This window comes from Acanthochromis polyacanthus, chromosome 2, assembly GCF_021347895.1.
Source record: "Acanthochromis polyacanthus isolate Apoly-LR-REF ecotype Palm Island chromosome 2, KAUST_Apoly_ChrSc, whole genome shotgun sequence".
Classification (NCBI taxonomy): Eukaryota; Metazoa; Chordata; class Actinopteri; family Pomacentridae; genus Acanthochromis; species Acanthochromis polyacanthus.
In genome coordinates this window covers 5,491,454-5,513,656 of record NC_067114.1, presented here as the reverse complement: position 1 = coordinate 5,513,656, position 22,203 = coordinate 5,491,454, and the positions used below count along the sequence as shown (strand labels likewise).

The 22,203-nt window shown below is 40.0% G+C and overlaps 1 long non-coding RNA gene across 1 annotated transcript in view; it reads left to right on the top strand.

Moving 5' to 3' along the window:
- Nucleotides 1-14,527, top strand: part of LOC110952079 (uncharacterized) — a 31,200-nt gene extending 16,673 nt beyond the window's left edge. Inside the window, exons 4-5 of the long non-coding RNA XR_002595770.2 lie at nt 2,975-3,041; nt 9,172-14,527. This is a non-coding gene — a long non-coding RNA (uncharacterized LOC110952079). The remainder of the gene's footprint in view (nt 1-2,974; nt 3,042-9,171) is intronic.
- Nucleotides 14,528-22,203: the final 7,676 nt, after the last annotated feature.

The following is a 22,203-nucleotide window of genomic DNA, read 5'->3' as shown; positions in this document are numbered from 1 at the left end:
TTCTATTTCCCTCTCTCTCAGCCGCTACGAGCTGCGAGGCCACCAGATGCTCTCCCAGCCTATTTGTCTTGTCCCTTTTGCAGACAAACTAATTGCTAAACAAAAGGTGCTGGCATGCCCTGTCGAGAATCCTTGTAAATGCTTTACAGCCGCGGCTCCATTCTGCTGGCTACTTAAGTGGCTAATTATAAAAGGATCACAAAAGAGCCTGATTAGGGATAAAGAAGAGGAGGTGGTTGTGGTCCTATATCCTTCTACACAGGCCAGCTGACATTGTTTGCTCAACTTAAATGAAAGTCCATTGATGAAACTGCCCAAAGACATTTAAAGAGCAGACTAACTCTTTGTAATTGTTGAAACAGAGTTAGGGTAAAGCTACCTCTTAATACGAGTGGACACACTGAAGGGGATGCCGTCAAACCTTATTGTGATACTTTTCCACCACAGTGTGATGAACTGTCTGCCACTACCAATTATTTACTATATTAAATATATAATAGCTGTGTTAACAGATTCATCATTTGAATAACAGAACACAATAGAAATACCCCTTACAGAAATGTCCTTAAATGTCTTTTGTCTAATTGACAGTCTAAATCCAAAACATATTCAATTAATATCTACTGTGAGTCCCTTATTATTGTTCTGTAATTTACAGTAAATCATTTGATTAGTCCAACTAATGTATGCTATGTTATGTACATAGCATTTTATTGTTGTAGTTGGGTGAGATGAAAAACTCTTATTTTTATTCCATTCTGTACTATAATCGATCAAATATTCCATCGTTTTAAAATATTTTTGTATGTAAAACTTTCATTGAAGCTGCCAGTTAAATACAGTGGAGGAAAAGCACAGCGTTTCCATCTGAACTGCAGTAAAGTAGAAGTATAAAGTAGCTTAAAATGGAAAAAAAAAAAAAACTTTTAACTATGTATACAAGAACAATGCTTAAGTAAATCTGTCCATGTACCTTCCACGACTGTAGAAGAACAAGAAAACTATCAATTAAAGTAACTACATTGCTAATTTTATTTAATTTTCTGTCAACTTATTTCTGCCCAACTGTAGACCATATATAGAAGAGCAACAAAGGTCTCAAATCTGTGCAATTTAATGCAATCCAGTATAACACTGCCACTAACTTTGGCTTCAACTATTAGTCAACACATCTCTGTTTTGCAGAAATAGACACGTTTCATGAAAGCAGTATTTCTAGCAGGGATATTGTGTTGGTTTGCATTATATTGTCCAGCTGGTGTTGTGGGAAAGAAAGGTGAAAATATTGCTTCTGATGTGTGTCTGTGGAGATGCTTTGTCCTGCCTCTGCATCCGTGAAAATGTGTCCCATCACGTGATGATCTGTTCAAGCATGTGTGTGCATGTGAGAGTGTGTGCATGTGAGTGTGTGTTCTTGGGAGCCTGTCTGTGTACAGACCGAGAAAACAGAGAGCCCTTGACTTGCTATCTTGACAAAGTTGGGTAATTAACGACAGAGCCTATTAAAGGGAGAATATTCAGCCAGTGATAAATGGCTTTAATAACAGGGCCATGTTCTCTGTAACAGAGACAGATCCTGCCGCCACCATCTCCCTGCCCACCAGATAAAACTACCCAGACTCCCATCTCACCACCCTCTTCATCTTGCCTTTTCCCATCGGCAGACTCGCTCCTTCTCTATTTTCTCTGTCTTTGTGGTTTCTTTTTTGACCAACTTTTTTTCTCTCTTTTTCCTCAAAGATGCCATCTTTCTCGGTCGACAGTGTTTTTACAGAAGTTCTGTTTGTAATTCCAGGCTTTAGCCTCATCAAAACAATCTCATCAGACGAGCTTACAATTCATTCATGTGTACACAAAACCATACTGTGCGATGTCCACAAAGCAGGTTTAATAAGCTCAACCTTTTCATCTACCTGCATGCGTGTTTGTGTTATTGTGGACGAGCTTGTGCGTGTTTGTCTTGTAAAACATCGTTAGCCTCTTTGTGTAGGGGCCATGCAAATTGGACAGTTAAGAAGCACCAGGATCGATTTATGTTCCAGTGCAGCCCTTTAACAGGGGCTGTGCTACTGCTTTATATGTCCTGGTGGGTTTGGGGGCAAGGGCTGACCACAGGGGTCACATTTATCACAGCTCCGTATTGTGAGATTGGTCCAGATGTCGGTCCTCATTAGAACAGGCTGCCTTCAAAGTGAGAACATTCAAATGGGTGAGAGTTAAGCAGCCGCTCTTCTATGAACAGAATTGGAGATGCACAACAGTGTTACAGTGGTAAGTATGCCGGATGAAGATCTCTGCTCAGCTTTCTCTGGGCATTCCACTCTCAGAACAGAACATTTTCTCACTAAACCCCAAAGGTATCTTTTGATACTAAGTTTTGACATGGAATTTAATTTGTACCCTTTCTAGCATTGATAAACGACACGAAAATTTTTTAGCTGTGCCACATTAATCTGGAAGATCCCCAGGCGGGAGGTCCATGAGTTGTTTTCAATAGAACTACTTTCTCTTGAAGAAGTAGTGCCTATAAAAATTGTTGACAGCTTGTTTTGTGAATCACATCCTGTAAATGGGAAAGACAATATTATAAACGTAACGGTAAAAATCTGCAAGCACCAAAGACAAAATTCCCTTTTGTCCAAACAAAGGGAATGCGTGGTTATTCATGTGTTGGCGACTTCTAATAAAAACCTAAAAATGTTTTGTGTATTCGCTGTAATAACAATGCTTCATAGTCAGTATTAGGAATTATTTTCACCGTCAGATGTAGAAGCTGAGCGTGTTACCACTTTCAGACTTATCTTCATAGTGTGTTTTTGTAGAATCAGAGAAAAGGAGAAACATTAGAGAAAAAAAAATGTTGATTTTGCAGAGCAGTGAGGTCTTTGGGACAACATATAACACTGTATGCACGGAGGGTAGAATGTGTAAAGGATGACAATGAAAGGTATATTTTCTTGTGTGCACTTTACAGACTCACAAAAGGCCTCGGCTTCAAGAATGGACAAAGCCAGGATACGACACGCAAAGTTTGGCTTCAGGTTTGGTCGCTGCCAAGCACATGCACACACGCATGCACACAGACGCACACACACACACACACACACACACACCAAGAATTACACACATTACATGCCAAGCCCCTCTCCAAAGCACCTCCCATGTCTGAAGGGTCCTTTGTACAAAGGTTGTACCATCAGCCACACTCTCAGTGGACCAAAGGCAGCAAGTCCATTAAATACACATGAGAGTCTAATTAGGCCCCCCCCCTTGTGCAGCGGACTCGGAGGTAGGCGTCATTGGGGAACGACACTGCCAGGACCCTGACACCCAGAGAACACACTTTGCAAATTAATAGAGAATGACCAAGAAGTAGCTCTGTGACTGACTGGGACCTCTGCTTCCTTGGAGGCAAAAATGTTCAGAGCTGATTGCTCTCATTAAATTTGTTATAGTGATATAATTATGATAATATGCCCGGAAAATGTGATGACTCTTGGTGTGTGGTTAGTTTGCATACTATTGTAAATTTGATATGAATGTTTAATATTTATATGGTTCATGTGACCTTTAAAAGAGACCAGGGAGAAAGTATTGTTGCGTGTGTGTTTTAATTTGTGGCCTCAATTTACTACATTTCTCAGATAATTAAAAAACAGCACAGCATCCCTGTTGTGTTTTTGATGTGAGTAATAGTCAACCATTTCAAACAAGATTAAAATAACTGATCACTTTTGCTAATTTGTTCTGAATTCAAGCAGGAAAAGGGACTCAACTATAGTAGATTTCCCGTTACAATTAGGTGGATAATAACGTTGGGTGAATTATTGCACTTTTGTTATTCAGGAGGAAAGTCTTTCCTCTGCTGCGTGTCAGATGAGATATTAGTGTGGACATAATTCTTATTCTGGCAGCAGCACAGTGACTGATATTATTTAAATTACACCTCCTTGGGCAAAGTATTCGGAAATACTTCGCAGATGGGAATTCATCACAAAACGGTGTTGAGAAAATGAGGGATATCAGGGTTTGATTACACTGACAAAAATGTCTTTTTTTTCCCAAGACGGAAATGACTAATGTTGCTAAAAACAGACTGAGGTGTACAGTACACCGAAAACTGGTCGCATCTGATGTATAGATGATGAACCAGAGCGGTAATGTGATTTTCCTGACACAGATCAACTGAAGAAGACCCTTAATGTCAAAAGGAAAACAGATACTTACAATGGGATCTAAATTAATGGCAAATGTAATATACAACATACTTGTTTGCATAAGTATTCATTCACTCCAAGACAGTGTTTAGTCGATGTACCTTGGCTAGCCATTGTGGACAGGTTTCTGTTAACCATGATGTGGACACGAGTTTTCTCCATTGTTATTTGCACATCTGTTCAAGCTCTGTGAGGATGAATGAGAATGAACAGCCTTCTTCAAGTACGGCTTCAAATCAAACCATAGCCCAGTAAATTAGAAATGGAGGGGATATTGGTATAAAAGCAGAACAAAACATTTTAATAACAGCTGTTATCCAGTACTCTACACAGCAAAAATCCAGACTATGAAATAGTGATTGATACCTATTGACACTATAGTTAGATTGATGTCAAAGTAAGTTACTTGATATAAGCAATTATTGACTGCCATGTCTTTTCAGAATCATCAGTGGACCCTCTCAAAGTACACTGAACTTTTAAATATCTTCAAAGAGGTGATGCAGAAGCCACAATGTCTCTTTCTTTTAGTAAGACCAATTAAAGCCCCACCAGTCCCACCAAAGATTACCAAAAAGGGACTGGGATTCAAGACTGTATGAAGAGATTAGACGACATTTTTCACAAAAAGGAAACTAAGCCCTGGTATCATAGAGCAAGATTAAAACATATGTGTCATCTGTGTGTGCAACCATCTTTTGCTGACTTTACTTTTTGTAAAATTTAATTCATGTAAAATCAAATCAAGTGAGAGAGCACGTGAAGAGTTCTACCTAACTCCGCTAAGATCTTCCTCTCAACATTCCTCAATAAAGTCAGGCGCTTCTTCCAACCAGGCTCTAACCATAGGTGTAAGTCATTCATTTTCTTTGTGGAAGGACATGTGGGGTGTTTCTTTGAGACTTCATCGTGTTTTCCTCCAGGATTTTTGCGGAATTTGGCATCATTTCTGTCTACAGTATCACCACAGCATGATGCTGCCACCACCATGCTTTTCGTTGTTAATAGCATATTTGTGTTGATTAACATGGTATTTACTTTGATGATCGAAAAGCTATATTTTAGTCTAATCAGATCACAGAACACTCACCTGCATACCCTTGACTAACCGTAGTATTTAGGTTTCTCTTATAAGGATGTGGCTGGTAAGCCCCCAGTGTTTATGATTTTATGTTCAACATAATAATAGCATTTCCCCTGATGCCTCAACAGTGTGAGTAAACTAAGCTTAAGTTGAATTATGAGCTCATGGTTGTTTTTTGTATGTTGAATATGCTTAAAATCATAACTGAATTAGTGTAGGCATTGAAATCAATTATGCAAAAAAAACAAGCCAGACTTATGTCCTCATGGATTAAAGATGCACAATTAGTTTCTATCATGTATGTTTTCTTCAAAATACGGAAACAAGAGTCTCTTAAAAGCATTAACTCCCTAACAAAGTGTGCTGAAATCCTTGTTGATATGCTGGTTCTGTTTCTATAATAACTTTATTTAATAGGTTTAGTGAGTTCACATCATACAACTCATGTTTTAATGAATCTGACAAACTCATGCTTATAAGTGGTCTGGAAAAAAACCCTGAAATTTAAAGCTTAATTAACAAATCCCCTACATTTGCCTTAAGTTTATGAGGATTGATTAGTTGATTCCACTAAATATATAATGTTTGTTTTGCAAGCTTCTGTTACTGTATCCAACCTCTGAAGCTCGAAGCTCCTTCAGATTTGTTTGTACATCTCTTGGTGGCCTCCCTGAAAAGTTTCCTTGCACGCTCATTCCATTTTCAAGGACAACCTGCTCCAGGCAGATTTACAGCTGTGCCAGAATCATTCCACTTTTTAATCTTTAATTTAACTGTACTCCAACTGTGCTCTAACTGTGGAGTGTTCCTTTGTCTCCACAGTGGAGGTTTTGCCAAGGCATTGACTCAGCAAATCAACTAAAACCTTTCAAGTGCTCATCGGTAACTCCCTCTTAAAAACCTTAGTAATTCAGGTGGGTCTTATGAAAGGAAGCAAATACTTATGCCAACATGAATTTTGTCTTTGTGCTTTTTTTTAGATCACTTTGTAGAGATCTGTTTTCACTTTGACATTAAGGGTCTGTTCTGTTGCCAAAAAGCCAATGTTGTAATATGTTGTAATATAGTAAAGTCTGAAACCCTCTAAGAAACACCAAAGAGAGAGAAAGAGGCTCATGTCAGTGCTTCATGGCTCACCTTTACACTTGTGTTCTTTGACTCCTCCACAAAGCTGCTCAGCTCTCCTTTCTGCTTTCCTCTCTGCTGTGACAGCTTTGGCTTTTAAGCCTGTCACTGTTATCACTCGGGCTTCACATTTTAACAATCGTGTCATTAACGTCACCTTGTTGAGCATTCTGTTGCGGTGACTGACAGCTGTTTTGACACACTCTGCTTCATCGACTGCACACAGATATGCAATTGCAGGGCTGACTTACAATAATGCAATACTAAAAATGTCAGCGGATCCATTTAACTTTATTGGTTTTAAAGCCAGTGGCTAAGGGACTTTTTTATGGCCCACTTTCTTAAATATCGTACGGTGAGATAGCGCTGTTTAAATTGTATTATACATTATAAACTTCTACAAGTACATGACAGCAGCTACACAGGAATGTGAGCCGTACATTGGCTCTTTATGGGACACAATTCAATGTAAATTCCTGGCAAGATAATGTACTTGTCGTCGTTCGTGGACGACTGTGTGCTCACAAAGACAGGCAACAACCCCGTTGGCCAAATATCCTTCTGTCTGATACGGAACAGGCTAATTCTGTTTGCCTTTTAAATGCCAATATATCTTACATATGCCTCTTACACTGCACAAGAACTGAACTTTAACCCCACGTTTCTGGCCAACAAGCAATAACCCAACACCATTCCACACCTTTTTGGTTTCTAATACTGTTATATTACTCTGCCTGAGCTGAAATTAAAGTAGTGCAATAGGATGCTGTTAGTTTTTTAACACAAACCTGCCATTATTGGAATATACACTCAACAAAAATATAAACGCAACACTTTTGTTTTGCTCTCATTTTTTATGAGATGAACTCAAAGATCTAAAACTTTTTCCACATACACAATATCACCATTTCTCAAATATTGTTCACAAATCTGTCAAAATCTGTGATAGTGAGCACTTCTTTGCTGAGATAATCCATCCCACCTCACAGGTGTGCCTTATCAAGATGCTGATTAGACACCATGATGAGTGTACAGGTGTGCCTTAGACTGCCCACAATAAAAGGACACTCTGAAAGGTGCAGTTTTATCACACAGCACAATGCCACAGATGTGGCAAGATTTGAGGGAGCATGTAATTGGCATGCTGACAGCAGGAATGTCAACCAGAGCTGTTGCTCGTGTATTGAATGTTCATTTCTCTACCATAAGCCATCTCCAAAGGCGTTTCAGAGAATTTGGCAGTACATCCAACCAGTCTCACAACCGCAGACCACGTGTAACCACACCAACCCAGGACCTCCACATCCAGCATGTTCACCTCCAAGATGGTCTGAGACCAGCCACTCGGACAGCTGCTGACACAATCGGTTTGCACAACCAAAGAATTTCTGCACAAACTATCAGAAACAGTCTCAGGGAAGCTCATCTGCATGCTCGTCACCCTCATCGGGGTCTCCACCTGACTCCAGTTCGTCGTCGTAACCGACTTGAGTGGGCAAATGCTCACATTCGATGGCGTCTGGCATGTTGGGAGAGGTGTTCTCTTCACGGATGAATCCCGTTTACACTGTTCAGGGCAGATGGCAGACGGCATGTGTGGCATCGTGTGGGTGAGCGGTTTTCTGATGTTAATATTGTGGATGGAGTGGCCCATGGTGGCGGTGGGGTTATGGTATGGGCAGGCGTCTGTTATGAATGAAGAACACAGGTGCATTTTATTGATGGCATTTTGAATGCACAGATACCATGACGAGATCCTGAGGCCCATTGTTGTGCCATACATCCAAGAACATCACCTCATGTTGCAGCAGGATAATGCACGGCCCCATGTTGCAAGGATCTGTACACAATTCTTGGAAGCTGAAAACATCCCAGTTCTTGCATGGCCAGCATACTCACCGGACATGTCACCCATTGAGCATGTTTGGGATGCTCTGGATCCGTGTATAGGACAGCGTGTACCAGCAAAACAAAAGTGTTGCGTTTATATTTTTGTTGAGTGTAACAGCCACTTGTGAGGTGGGTTTATGTGTCTAGATAGTTCTGCACTTTTGATAATAACTGTGCTCAATCTTGTCTCTCTGTTCCTTTATGTACTGTATGATTGTAATACTGCACGACAATGCCCACCGTTGTATCAGCTGCCTGGCTACAGTATCTCATTAATCCGGACTTTCTCACTGACCCTGAAGATATCAGCATTATGAAAAATAATGGCAAAACACGATTGTTATACATAAGCCCTTTAAACAATCACCAAAAAAAAGCCACAAAGCAGGCTTCATCCCATTTCACCAACATATTAAACATTTTGCTGTGAACAGAACTCAGTTTCCCAAAGTACCCAAAATGAATTACAGTGTGGATTATCATGTAATTATGGATCTTTCCAAAGACTGATAGAGCAGGAAAATTGAGTTCTGAATATTTCATAATGCGTAGCACCATCTTTGTAGAGGAAATTATTTAGGGATAGCATGCTCATTTGCAGAATGGATAAAGGTTCATTGCGAGTCACCAGAGTGCAGTAATTGGAAAGCTTCTGTGATTCAAAGGAATCACTCAAAGATGAGCATGTGTGCTCGATAACTGTGCACTCAGTACACCATTAATCCTCAGTCACACACCCAAAAACTATCAGCTGCCATCCAAACCTATCAAGCTGTTGCCATGTGCCACATATAAATCACACTCATACAACAAATGTGATAAATTTGCACTTTGTGTCCTTTTTTTTTTCTGCAGATGAGCCCTGGCAGCTGCTACGAACACAGCCAAGAACATGGTAACCTATTCACCCACATACCTAAGATTCTGATCTGAAAACACAATATTGAAGCTTTTATTTAATAAAAGAATGGATCCTTTAGACAGCGTGAGTAAAGATAATGCACAGATAAGTATCAGACTCAAATATCACCACCAAAGAATGATCAGAAAACATTTAGCGCATGACTTGAAATAATACAACATCACCAACAGAAACCAAACAACTTAAGGTTGGATAAATGACACACTTACATGAACGCTCTGACTGGGATGTAAAAGAATAATTTTGTCGCCGCTAGAAAACATATGAAGAAATGCCAGTTTTGAAAAATGTCATCTTTAAAGGGGAAATCTAAATGTCAGAGAGACAGATACTTTACACATAGAGAGCGCTGCCTTCTGGGCGTAACACAGAAAGGCGTGAGAATAATATTTTTTTCCCAGTTGAAATGAATTGCAATTACCCGTCATCAAGCATAGAAAGCAGCACACTTCACATCCACAGTCACATAGCCTGGAGAGGAGCGTGGTCACTGTTTGCAACATTAGTCAGGAAATCAGAGGAGGAAAGCACAACAAAAGAAAGAAATGTGTTTTTGTTATGCCACAGGAAAAAATAGTGACTCACTGTTCCAATGTGTGATATGTTACTAAGAAATATAATGAATTAATATCAGAAACAGACAGAAAATTAACCTGCCTCCATTTTGAACAAAAAATTCATGGTTCCAGCTTTTCAAATTAAAGCATTTAATGCATTTTCTTATGTTACATCATAGTAAACATTTTTGGACTGTTGGCATTAAAAAACCTTGTTGCAGCAATGTTCAGATATTACATAGAATATTAAAAGATTAATGCGACTTCACTCAGTGCAGCGAACTGTCAGCAATCATGGCCTTTCTTATGCATTTGCAGAAAGAAAAACATCTAAAATGTCGTCATTTTCTTTGCAAGTGTTGCCATTTTATGTCATTGCAACACTGCTTTACTACTCTGTCACGCATTTCCATGTAAGGGTGCCAACAGGAGAAGTCATAGTAGTTGAAAAATGCATAAATGAACACCTACATCTGCTTACAACTGCATTATGGTGTTTATAAACTGTTTATTAACTACTGCGTGTGAAAGGGAGTGTGTGTGCTAAAGGTAAGTGTTAATATAAAACACATTACCCTCAAACCTGGAACCCAGTTTCCCTAACTCATTCATCAGAGCTCACTGTGCCGCTGTTTTACAGTATGTCATTTTCTTGACTTAACTTGTGCGTAAAAGCTATTGCGTGTGAGTGTGTGTGATTGCATGCGTGTACTCTGTTTATCTGTGTGTGGATGAGCATTTGGCTCAGCGATTGGCATGGGGTCATAGCTCTTACCCAGAAGACAGCAGAGATAAAGCAAGTGGAGCAGCAAGCCCTGTTTGGGTTTAAATTTTGCAAGCAGGCGAATGTCAATCTCATGAATAAGCAAAGCAGGGAATAAAGCATTTCTTGGTCCTCAGTTTGTTTTGAAGTTTGTCCGCGTGGAAAACGTCTGTGCTTCTCAGCTGGGAATTTCAGCAGAGGCCTGAGTGGGTGATTCAATACTCGTTTCAATCATCGGTGCAGGTAAGTTACGGAATAGGAGGCAAAAACAAAAGAGGAGACGAGGAGGAATGAGCAAACTGAGGTGCAAGTACAGATGAAGGCAGAGGAGGAGTAGAGGTTAAGATGGAGATTGGGGAGATGAAGTCAGGGAAAAGGAGGTAGGAGAGACAAGTCTGCTCTCTGTTCTTGCTTTCCCGGGTCGTGTGTTTTTATATTAATGGCTGAGGTCGTGTGTCAGGTCAGGGAGAGCTAATCTTAACTCCCTGGCTGGAGGGCACCTTCAACCCACGGGGCATTTAGGTACCTCGTCAACCCAACAGAGAACCACCGGGCTCTTCTCTTAGCATGCAAATGAGACAGGAACAAATGTCCCATCACTTCTGGGGCTTCATGTCCCAAAGTGCTTAACACTCTTCCTGTCAACCCCCCCGCTCACTCCAGCTGCTTCAAAAACCCCTCGTGCACCTCCCTCACTCCTTTTTCCCCTCCCTCTTATGTTCTTTAAATGAGCTTTCCAACTCCACTTCTTTCTCGCAATTCAATTTTACAAGGCCATTATCCTGGGTGTAATGTGGAGGTTAAATATATCGGGGCAGACATTATGTGAAAATAATTAGTGCTAATGAATAATGCACTCATTCAGCTGATGAAGGATGGTTGTCAGGGTAATGGAGTGCAAGGGAGGGGCCCCTCTGACAAATGAAATTAAAATATTTAAACACTGTTTTACGATATTACCAGGCCCTCACGCTCTTTTCCTGTTACCTGCTCGCTATACGGAGCGGGCTGTCCTCTTCCCTGACATGATACTTGTGCCATTACTCATGCGCAACATCTGTCTCGCCAAAGACAGAACTCAGACACGAGGAGGAAGCGTCCCTGCCCAGCACTTTTACAGTACCTCACACCTCAGCTAATCATCCCAGCCCTGATAATCACTCCGACGCCAATCTTATTGACAGCTGCTGTCCCTCTGCCGGAATATAGTTGGTTCCCTTTATTTATTGCCCCCTACACTCATTCAGCCTCTTACGATCTCATTCTGCGCCCATCATGTGACAATGAAGGATGCGGGTTTTAAATCGCTCAGTTTACAGCACCCTCCCAGCCAATTGGCCTTCTCCAATCAATAATAGTGGACCAAGCTCTCTGTGGCTGATAAATGGTAAAGCATCAACACCATTTCATTAGACATGATGGTTGCAGGAAAGTGCCTTTGACGGGAGACAGAAATCGCATGAACTAATGATACATGTTGCTCAGTGCTTCAAAAGTCTGACCCTTCGGATGGATCAGTTCACCCAATTTAGTTAAAAGCTTCTCCTCCCTTTGACATTGGCTATTGTAGTGCTGTGGTTTGTAAAATAGCAGAAGTGAATGGAATTTCATTTATGCTGCTCACAACACACACAAAAAAAATGTTTTTAAACAGGAGTACAACCCTCTTGTAGCTCTGTGAGGCTGCACTTACACTGATAATACTAAGATGCTAAACAGCTATTGCCTGCTACACAACTGCCAATAATCGCTAAACTCAAAGCAAATATTAGGTTTTAAACCAAATTAACACAAGAATTGAAACCAAAGCTAAATATATTAGAGCTCATCCTCAGGGGAACATGAAGGTTTAGTTGAGAAATTTTATACAAATCCATAAAAAGCAACATTATTGGTGGTGAGAAAGAGAAAGTAGGAGGAGAGTTCATCAAAGCCAACATGGCCATAAAGTAATAGTATAAAAAAAATTGCTAAGATGCTGGTGCTAAACAAGTATTATGCTTACCATCTTAATTTGACACCTTTGTATCCTAAACAATTGCTATAAAGCTCTAGACACATAGTATACATTAGCGTTTTAAACCAAAATAACACAAGAATTGAATTTTTGACATCAAGATGGGAGTAAATTACATTTTTCAAAGTACTAACCAAAGGTATTAGGGCTCAACCTCAGGAGAACAGGAATGTTTACAGAGCGATCCAACATATAATTGTGGAGAGATTTTACACAAATCCATAAATGGCAACTTCATGGTGGAATAAAACTGAAAGTCAGAGGAGGATTTATCCTCTGGGCACCATGAATGTATAAACAGTCTGTCCAGCAGCTGTTGAGACATTTCAATGTGGACCACAAAACAGTGGACAGCAAAGTCTAGGGCATATCTGTGAAATTGTCCTGGAAAGAGCTTAATTTTTTCAAATATATTGTTTTAACGGTCTGAGTACCACATAAAAAAGAGAAGGAAGAAACCTAGATAACTCCTTGCCAATTACAACCCAAATTGTTGCATATCTAGATGTCACTTAAGGCAACAAGTTTATTTATTTACTTTTTTTACAATTTTGGCAAAAAGGGAAGGCACAGGGCCCAGAGTAGCAGATGTTTCACTACGACATATCCAAAGGGAGATATTAACAGTGTTTCCCTACAAAATGTCAGACTGGATCTCAGATCGTTACAAATCATGGAGGTCTTTAAGTCGGAGTTATGTTCAGTTTTCACAGGACAATGGGCAGCTTTTATTAAAAAAAACAAAGGCTATAAGCACTGAAGTGTGCTGCTCCTTCCCTGGGGCTTAGCACAGACAACTAGCACGCCGAACCCGGCCACATCTGACAACTTTCTTTTATTAAGCTCATATTTTGCAGATTGCCAACACATACATTTGACTTGCAAAACAGACCTAATTATGGGACCCGTAGTATGGAAGCCACACATCAAACAGTAAGTTACAGTAAAAGCCTATGATCCCAGTTGCATTCTCTCCTGTTTTTTTTCCTGTCCTCTGTTGCCTCAGCACACCAGAAACACTGATTATAACAGGGACATTAAAAGGGAATTACAGCGAAACAATTTACACTTAATGTAGCAGTCATATGAACAGGGAAGAACGATGGACAAAGATATGGCTGTATTAATAATACATGCTTTAATTAAGCAGCTGGGAATGCATAGGGCCAGATCAAGGCACGGGGGGAAAGACAGACAATGAAAGAAGAGTGGCAGAGAGTAGGGGGAAAGACAGCTGAAGAAAAAGAACTGAAAAGGAGAGGCTGAATGACATGGAAAGTGTAAAACAGAGCAGAGGATAGAAAGCAGAGGAGGGAGGAGGGCTGGAACATGCTGCTGTGAGTTTTCTGCACACCGTGATTCATGGGCAGTAAATATGCAAAGCCTGATGGCCATAAGGCAATCAGAGGAGCGCCACTCATCTACATGTTGCACAGTGGGCTATAATCCATCTGAGGGGCAAGGAATAATGATACCAGGAAGCAGGAATAAGAGCACGGTCTGTTTATTACCTCAGACAGATCCATAATGCATACAGATGTGAGGGAGGCACGCCGCAGCCTCTGGCCAGTGAACTCTATTGAAAAGTATAGACGGTAATATTGTTTTTAGTGTAATGAAAGACAATCTGATTTAAGCACCTATTAAGGCAAATCAGTCTGCTGTCATATAAAGTTTTAAAACAAGCGCTCGAGCTATAGTGATCGCTGACAGGCTGGAGAGGAGCTGAGACGAATACAGAGGGAAAAAGTAAGAGGCAGTCTGGCAGCTCAAAGGCAACGGCAAGGTCACCAATAAATAATATGGATATTACAATATGAATGTACAGCCATGCAAAGTGAAATAGAAGGTTACAGTCTGCTCCAAATATGCACATTTTAAGACCTTGCTCATCATTAAGACCATGCCTGTACAGATAAAAAGCAACCACTGGCAATAAAACTGAAATTTCACTTCTTGGTGTCATTGTGTTTACTTTTGTTTATCTGCACAGAGGCTCACACACACACACACACACATATTCTCTAAGAAAACGCTTTCCTGTCTTCTCTCACAGAGGACATTAACACCGGGATCCTACCGCTGCCAGAGTAAGTAATAAATTGTGTTGAACATTGATAAACTAATGCAATTACCTGCAGGGCAAGCAAGTCAGCTAATTTAAAGATACCAGGTTTGTTCATGGGGTGGGAGGCTCGGAATAGGCCCCAAGGGTGAAAGATGGCGCCTTTATTACATCTGAGAGGTCAGCTTGGTAGCACTGTATTAGGATTGATCTTTTGATCCCTGCCTGGAACCCCCACATACTGTACCAACCCCATCTGGCTGAGGGAAGAAAAAAGAAAAAGAAAAAACAGCTTATCTGGCACAAAGGGTTAACTCTGCCAACCAGGCAGCCTAATTGAGCACCACACATCTCAGCTACACAGCAGAAACAGGAACCTAGAGGGTCGTAACAAGCCAGGCGTGACTTATTCACATAATAAACCAAGCAGATATCTAAATGAGCCATTGAGCTAGCCAGAGGGAGGGAGACCATTAGGCCACGCAGACCGTGGGTACATATTTGTATATCTACAATTGCCCTATCATTTGCATATGTGGCCGGCTATAGAAATGCTACACGGTGCTCGCACCCAGGGGCCCGGTGACACAACACAACAACTTTGCACTCATTCATGGCATCAAAGAGTGAAAGTGATTTACAAGAGATTCTATTATAATGAAAACAAAGCGGTGAGCTCCGCTACTAGAAATGCAAAACCTTTGAAAGGCCATGAATGTACATTTTCTTGCCTGGTAGAGTCATTATCTATGAATATAAGGCCCTGACAGATCTCTACTGAGGTATATTCTTAGTGTTACAATGCAACCTCAGGTAAAACACACTTAACCTGTCAGACTCTGTGCAAATCTTTAACAACTGGTGCGGATAAGGTACCAAAACGTTGTCATATCTTTGAGATTTACTGTAGTTTGTTTGTCTAGTAAGCTCATATTTGAGATATAATCAATAAATAAAGGCTTAAAGGAAACATTTAACACTGAGATGTGCTTATTTGCGGAGATGAAAAGATTGAGAACACTCTTCTGTCTCTCTGTTAGCTTCTCATAAAGGCTGGAATCAGAAACAGCTCCAGTGGGCATCAAAATCCAACTTCTAGCACCTCTGTAGGTCATTGATCTACACAGTATATCCTGCTTGTTTAATCTGCACAAAAACTCAAGTGCAAAAAAAGCAACTCGCAGTTTTATCAAGGGTTATGTGACTGACTATTTCTTGGCCAGTTACTGCTCCTGGCAAAGAACCAGTCTGGCTCATAACTTCCCGTGTTAAACTAGGAATTGTTGTTTTTACACTTAGATCTCCGTTAAGAGAGCCAGTAGGCAAACTTCCCAGAATGTATTTCGTTAATGCTGCAGTAGGGATCTGAAGCTTGCAAATTCAGACGACACAAAGCAAAAGCACAACATGATTTTTACCACGATTCAACCCGAGCAGATTGGAGTTTTGTTGATCACGTGTGTAATTTTCATTAAATATAGACATGCAGCTGCATTGTGGGCCCTTATAGCAGCAATGGTAGCTAATAAATCTGCTCTTGCTTTTCGTTTGCGTGCATTTTCATAAAAAACAAACCTAATAAAGACACTGTAGAGTCATCAGCTTTTTAACTGTGCTGCAATAGTCCCCGACAAGATTTGTGTTTTTCATTCAATCCAGGCACATTTAATTAAAGCTGTGAATCAAATTATTGAATGTGGTCTTTTCATTGAAGTATTTTTTTTGGCACGGTTAAATGAAGTGCTTGTTTTGGGATTCTGAGACAGTGTTTGGCCTCTTTTTCTCTTAAATAAAGACCTTTTTTAATGGATAAATACATCTCAGACATGTGGAAATAAACACACAAAGAACAGATGTCAAAAATACCAAACAGTTTTGCAAATGCAAGACATTCACATACGCTTTTGTAAATGATACAATAAAGCTCCGGAAAACACAAGTCTTGCATCAGCGATGTGTTATTCTGGATGCTTATAGCGTCTGCTATGTTACTCAGTTTAAACAATAAAACAAGGCTATCACTAATCAGCAAAGTCTCATGGTGATGGGTCAAGGGTCAGCCTTTAATGTGACCTCTGACACATAATTAAATTGCCATCTTTAACCTCAGTTACAACCTGTCACAGAGCATCGGATTACATGCCGCAAATCACTGCTTCAATCAATGGCGGCAGGGGGAGGGTCCTGCCGGGTCCATCGGTGTCCGCGCAGAGATTATCTTTAATGAAGTTGAACTGTACAGTGATCATGTTAGTGTATAGTCTAATTAGATCGGGAATGACGTGCAGCAACACAGTTATCCTTACAGGGACAAGGAGACAAGCAGATAAAGCTTCAGAGAGCCACTTGGGTTACTGACGTGACTTGCATCCTCTTTAGTCATGCATAATGTTTATATGAGTTACCTCTGTGTATTAGATTTGGCACATGGAATACAAACATGAGCAGTTTTTATTGGGATTTAGAGGCCTTTTCTATGGAACTACTGCAATGTCACAGAATTACTCCACTTCAGGACGGATCAGTTTAGGGTCCTTGTATGACACATGCTCATTCTCAAGGACAAAACTTCACTGTTATCAGTAAGATCTGTCAAAATGCAAATATGTGCTGTGGAAAATGCTTATTTATGGAGTAACTAAAGCCCAGTCTACATGTACACAGATATTTTTTAAAAGATAGCTTTGTCTGCACCTTTTGTCCAGGCACAAACTCAGTCTTAAGTCAGACAAAACGTAGCTTTTGGGAAACTAATGCAGTATGAAGCTCTTCAGGAACTCTGTTTGCAGTGTTGATGTGTATTTGTTTTGTTTACATCAAGCAGTTCTGTGCATTGGAAGACATGCCCGTGGAGGAGCTGAAATGGTTGGACATAAATGTACAGTTGGGTCAATATATAATTGAGGGAATTTTGAAGTCCATATCTTGCAAATATTTTTATTAAAAAAATGTTTTTTATGTTCATTATGATCATGTCTATACAAATTCTATCCTTATTTATAATAGAAATGTAACCCTCCCTTTCGGTTCTAACACCTTAAGGTGTAATTCAAGTTTGGGAAGGAGTTTTGTTAAGGATACAGTCACCCCAAAAACACACAATAACAACAGATAGTAAATTTTTAGGGGAAAAAAACATATTGAACCTACCTATAAAATTGAGCTCATGAATGTCGAGATGATCAAAGCATTGCATCCAGTGACAGTTTACAATGATTACAATTGAGTCCTAACAGTTTCAAAGATAGAAATGTCTTTTTTTACCCACAACTGGCCGTTCAGGCAAATCGAACCCAAACCCCTGGGGCAACAAAACAAAAACAAAACATAAAAAATCTCAAGTGCACTCAGGAAAATCCTACCGTCCCTTTATAATGAATGATGGTCCGAAGTGATGGCAGGTCTGAGGTGATGGCCGATCCCAGCGTGATGGAGATGGAGACATGGACGTGGATGGACATCAACACAGTGGCAGATGCATGAAGATGGAAGTCCCGCTGAAGAGGATCCTCAAAGAAAAACCAGCCTACACAGATGTGCAGGGCAATTATTCATACAATCCATAATAAGTGTCCAATATATTTACCCCAATGAAGTTGCCATTCTGCCAGTCCTTCCTTGGCCCATAACAGGCTGTACACATAATATGACATATCACAGATGAACAACATAACCTTCTGAATTTAAATATATTCTTCCTTCAGCCTACAGCTGATAATGCAGCACATTCTTACAGTTTAACACATTACTAGCACTCAGTAACTCACAGTCTAGTTGCATAAAACATACTCTAGCATTTGAACACATGCAGCATCTAACTAGCCAGCGCCGATGTTTCATTTTACATAGGAGTAGCAACCACATACAGCTCAGAAAATACATAAAACAGTTAACAACATTAACGGAAAACCATTTCATTCCTATCAAAACCATTTCATTCCTATCAAAGTTATCCCGACTGTTTTTAGACAGACTACGGGCTCGTGTTTCCTGTTATTAGCTTCGCTTTGCTAGTGTTAGCATGCTACGGTAAAACTTTGAAGAACACCTATAACTCACCGGAATATTGATTTCTAAGTGATTCAAAGGCGTCCGATGATTCTCATCTACTTCTGTAACTTCTGCGGTTAACTTCAGTGTCAAAATACCACTTTTGTGGTTCAGCTTCTAAGTAAATCCAGCTCTAGCTCGTAGCATCCACACGGGACTGGCTGTGGGAAGCGAAAGAAAAGATGGCGAATTTCGGTAAGATGACCACCCTTAGCACTTTTCCGCGCACAAAAAATTATCAAATTCAATCTTAGGGACACCTTGTGGCCAATTGAGGTACTAATTCTCCTGAGAGAAAAGGCAAATTTAGGGACTAACTCAAAATACTGCTAAAACACATTATTAACCTGGGGTTATCTACCTGGGTTACAGAAACAATCACTTATCAATAAAAAATGACTGAATATCACTAAAATGTCAACTGAGCAACCATCCAAATTTAATAACAACCACCTTCTAATTAGCTAAACAATAATAAAATGAGCTTATTCAAAAATGGATTTGATTGTGCTCTTTTTATTAAAGTGAGATAATCATGGCAGATAATTCTTTTTTGGCAATATATCAAATTTTATATGGAAAATAACAAACTAGTTGGTATCTGTGTCTGAGAAATCATTTTCAACTAAGTTCCCCATTACAAAAACCATAGACATAATAAAGACGCCTCTCAAGGAAGTGTGTCAATTCCAGATCACATGACCTGCTCCACATGATGTCATTTCCTCCTGAAGAAAAGACTGGCCAGACTCTAAGGCTTTCTGAGTTATTTAATATAAAGTAGTGTGTGAGTCAAGTGTGGATTTATTTCATTTCAACAGGTTTACTACAATATCTTTATAAATAACTTTCGATTTCAGTTTTACTCAATTGTATATGTATATTTAGAAGAATACAAGATGCATTTAAAGTACTAAGATACCATATGTTCCTCAGTAGGAATTTGATGTACGTATATTGCAACTGTCATTAAACAATGACAAAGCAATTTTTCACATTAACTTGAAAAACTGTGGCTAGTAAAGAGATTTCAGACAAAAATCAGTTTATAAAATATAATGCTTTGTTAGAGATTAAATCAATATATTGAAAATTCATTCCACCTTGACTCAAATGTTGCATACATATTAAACTGTCAGTAGCAAACAATCCAGTGTTCTTTTTTTTTAGATAGGTAATGCACACAAGAAACAAAAGTGAAAAGTACTAGAAATAGCATCAGTCCAAATGAAAGAGAATAAATAATGATGCAAGTAAAATAATGAGCCACAAATTACCAAAGAGACCAAGACTAAGGTGGCTGTATTTCCTGCTCCAAATCATTAAAGAGTAAAAAGACAACATAAAAATTAGTTAAATTATAATCATTATTTGTAACGTGTATGTTTGAAATTACAATACAGGTAAAAAAAAAAATTCTAAACGGAGGATTTGGGGATACAGAGTTGGAATTTCCAGTAAAATAAAACATTTTTCTGTTTTCTGGAGGCCTGTCTGTGCAGGTATGCTGAGAATATCCACCCTAAAAACGTAAACCCAAAGAACAGATTTTTTATTTTTTTTTAAAGGGAAGCTACTGCAGAGACTGAGACAAAAAAGTAAAATTCAGATTGTATTTGCTCCGAGCGTTGCCATGTTCTCACTTGTAAACAGATTAGCTGCAGCTCTCAATGACTGAAGGGGATTTATTGGGATCTGCAGGTTCAGGGCAGCCATGTCTTGATTAATTGATGGCGTTTCCCTGCCAGCAGACTCACCTGTAACCTGTGGTCATCAGGCAAGGTTAAAGGGCTTCGTACTGGCACAGCAGCATTTAGCAACAAACTGAGAATGATGGAGAGGGATTTTTTTTTTAAGAAAGGAGTGTTTTGTCTCACAGCTGAATAATAATGATGATTTCTTTCATATAATACTAAATTTTATTAGCAACGCTTTACAACCGTGGCTGTCATCCTCGCATGTGTACTGATTCCACACCAAAACTGCAGATGGTGTTACAGTGGGGGGGGGGGGGGGAATGCGTCCCCAAACTCAAATAATCCTGAATGACTATGCTGATTATGATTTAGAGGCTGCTAGTTTTGTTTCAAACTGTGCCTTGCTTTGTGGCCAGGGGCCCTGCGTTGTTTAAAGGGTTGTCGGGGTATAAATACTAAATTAATCATGCTTTGGCTCAACTTGCTAGGGACTGAAATTTGCTTATGGAGGCCCATGATCACATAAAATATTAATGGCTTTGCAGAGAACTGGCATTGTAGCGATGGGGGCAAGGCGCGTGAAAGCGCAGAGCAGCGTGTTGGGAGGGGTCACCGCTGGTTTCGAGGTCAGAAACACCTCCATCATATCTTCACTTTAAATGAACGCACAGTAAGTGACCAAAATGTGCACATTGTCAGTCCATTAGGATGAATTTTGCAGGTCTACGTAATTGGTTAAATTGATATTAATTGGCACCCACCACTGTTTTTGTGTTGTGTGAAAATGCAGCACTAATATTCAAATGAGTCTGAATATATTATAAGCGTTTGCATTTTCCAAGTTGTTGCAGATCTATATGACCGACTTCTTGAGGCCCTGGAGGCTTCGAAAAGAGATTTCCACTGACAGACAAGCAAACAAAAGTGAGGCTTTGAAGAAATGCATCCCTTTCCTTCTCAGTTTTCATCTGCCATGTCTACACACAAAAGAGAGGAAAGGAATCAACACTATGGCAGCCCATTCCAAAAGTTACTGCCATTTGTCTCCTTGACACAAATCAGAATGTAAAGATTGAGATAATGGATGACATGCGGACTGTAAACTTGTTATCCCATATTTTCTGAGCTCACATGGAGCACCAGAGCATCCTCGGCCCACTGAGACACAAAGGGAGGCAGAGCTCTGACAGTCCCGCATGCTGGTCACATCTCCAGAAGACATGACACACAGTCCTAAATTTTCATTCATTTGTGGAGCTGTTCCAAAAACTGCATAACATTAAATATGTCAATCAAACCAATAACAACAAATCAAGGCTGCTGAGGTTTTGCCACACCAGCGTGCAGGAAAAACTGCAGCCGCTTGTTTGATCAAAAAAAATTACGCTTGTGCAAGTTTGGTGGCACCACAGTAGGCAAATGAGACAGCAGGAGGGGGCATTTAACTCTCCCATACTGAGAGGTGGAGGGATGAGGGGAGGTATTTTTGGTGGTGGCACAGGGGGAAAGGGTTTGCATGATTCTTCACAATTATCTCCACGAGCCTGACAGGCACCAGGGGTGGCCAAGGAACAATGAACTAGTGGACACTGATTGGGTTATTTGTTCCATCTCATTCGAGGCTGAAGGATTGCGGCGTCTCTCGCTGCAGGTGTAACCCCTCACAGAAGGCAAAAATCCCCTTCAGTCGAGCACCACGACTCACATTCACCGATGGCTTAAAGAAAGCAAAAGGGGGACCAGTTGTGAAGTAAGTTCTAACCCATGTTAGGTGGGCAGACAATTCCAAATTAAGGCCTGGTGAATAGAAGACATT